This window comes from Papaver somniferum, chromosome 7, assembly GCF_003573695.1.
Source record: "Papaver somniferum cultivar HN1 chromosome 7, ASM357369v1, whole genome shotgun sequence".
Lineage (NCBI taxonomy): Eukaryota > Viridiplantae > Streptophyta > Magnoliopsida > Ranunculales > Papaveraceae > Papaver > Papaver somniferum.
In genome coordinates this window covers 134,538,086-134,540,235 of record NC_039364.1, presented here as the reverse complement: position 1 = coordinate 134,540,235, position 2,150 = coordinate 134,538,086, and the positions used below count along the sequence as shown (strand labels likewise).

Below are 2,150 nucleotides of genomic sequence, written 5' to 3'. Positions count from 1 at the left end.
GTTCTAATAGCATTCAATTGATTCGATGGTTTTGTACCTACTTCATGAACTCCTCTAGGATTGGGTCAAACTTCTGACGATTATCAAACTTAGTGTTATTATATAGAGCATTGGCTTGCTCTTCATTATTTTGGCCTTCCCAAAAAGGCTCCAATCTACCATTAGTGTTACCCACTTCTAAAGCTTCTAACCTTTTCGCTATAGCAACAATTTTGGCATCTGATTCATAGTCTCCTTCTACCCTATTAACGTTTCCTCTGCCGAGAAGAATTGTTTTCTGGGGTCCCCTACTACTTTCCCATTGTTGGGACTTTTCGGCGACTTCATGCAAATATGTCATCGCGTCAGCAACTGTTTGGTTCTCAAATCCACCAGTACACATAGATTCTACTGTGGTTGTGGTGGGATAATCTAAACCCTCATAAAGGATCTGAACTAACCTAACCTTCTCTAAACCATGATGAGGACATTGGGCTAATAAATCATTGAACCTTTCCAAATACCTATACAAAGTTTCTCCCTCCTGTTGAGAAAACGTGCAGATTTGCGTCCTAATAGACGATATTTTGTGCCTAGGGAAAAACTTGTTCAAAAAGGAAGATGTAAGTTTTTCATACGTTTCGATGACCCGGAAGCCAAACTATATAGCCACGATTTAGCTTTATCTTTCAGGGAAAATGGGAATAACTTAAGTTTCAAAGCATCATCATCTAGGTTTCTAATCCTGAGGGTACTACAAATTTCCTCAAAGTCCCTAGCATGTAAATAGGGGTTTTCATTTTCTTTCCATAAAAAGATTGGGAGCAGCTGTAAGGTCCCAGGTTTAAGTTCATAAGTTTCTTCCGTCTCAGCTAACCTGATACATGAGGGACGAGTAGTCCTAGTTGGATTCAACAAAGCTTTCAAAGTTGTCATTTCTGGCACTATTGGAGCAACAAGGATTCTCTCCTCAGTCAAAGGACGTTCAAAAACAGACTCTTCAAAAGTCGTACTCTCTAGATTAAGGTAATCGAGACGCTTAGAACTACTAGGTTTCTCTTTAACAAATATACCTAGTGCGTCTCTTTTACGTTCAGGCATACAATAGAATTTTCTAAATTGGAAGGGTAAGCAAACACATATCAAGGCCGACTCAACCAAATCAAACCTATTGATTTCTAGCAAACAAAAAACATGATGGCTCCACTTAGATTGTTTCTAGACCAGCTTCTAATCCTTCGAACGGGAATTCGTTACAATTTAAGCAAACCCCTCTGGAATCAATCCGAGTTAAAGTAAGTTGAATAGAGGCGATGGAAGCTCGGTGGAGCTTTGATACCCAAGGCCTCACCGGTACTACAAGGCGGCGGAGTCACGCATTCAACTTACAGAAACCATCAAGAACTTCGAAGTATGCTTAAAAGAGTAACCAATATTTTTCGAATGACTTTCCTGTTAAGCTCGTTACCCTATTGGTCTCGTTCTAGTCAAAATTTTAGGCTTAGGTTCGCGTAGGTTACGTTTTCCTAAAGCGGGCAAGAAGAGAACGGTGATGAAATCCTAACCCTTATCTTGTATGGCCAGGCCTTTCCCTTTACTAGAAAAATAAATGTCTGTATTCAGTCCTCAACATATATGCATACGAAGGAGTCCAGTAACTCGCTGACAGGGGATTCGCGAGTGTTCAGAATCTTACCTCCCTTTCCAGACGGGGGATGAATCGGTTGTAGTCGACTCGGGCCACTGACTCCGATGTCAAGTGTACGAACCCAAGATACAGAGACAATGTCGTAATTGTCCTCCTTCTCTGCAAACAGTTTATATTTAAAGTACCCTTCCGTAGGGTAATAAAAAAATAAAGTCCCAAAGTCCAAAAGTCCAAAAAGTCCAAAAAGAAAAGAAAATTTACAAAAATAATAAACCCTAATACAGTTTTTTTTTCTAAAAGAAAATAAACAAACCCTAAACTAAAATAGTCTAAAATAAAATTGTCTTCTTTTCTGTTCTTTTTGCTTTAATCTTTAGCTCCAAGTCTTTATGAAATCACCAAACTCTTTGGCTCAATTTTCTTTATGATCCAGAACCTGTAGACACAAGATAAATACCCAAAAACATAAAAAAGAAGAAAAATAAAATAAATCTAAAACCCTAAAAACAAGTCCGCGTCGGCG

General features: G+C 38.7%; 1 pseudogene; it reads left to right on the top strand.

Moving 5' to 3' along the window:
• Positions 1-452: 452 nt before the first annotated feature.
• LOC113300719 lies at positions 453-552 on the top strand (annotated as a pseudogene).
• The last annotated feature ends 1,598 nt before the right edge of the window (positions 553-2,150 follow it).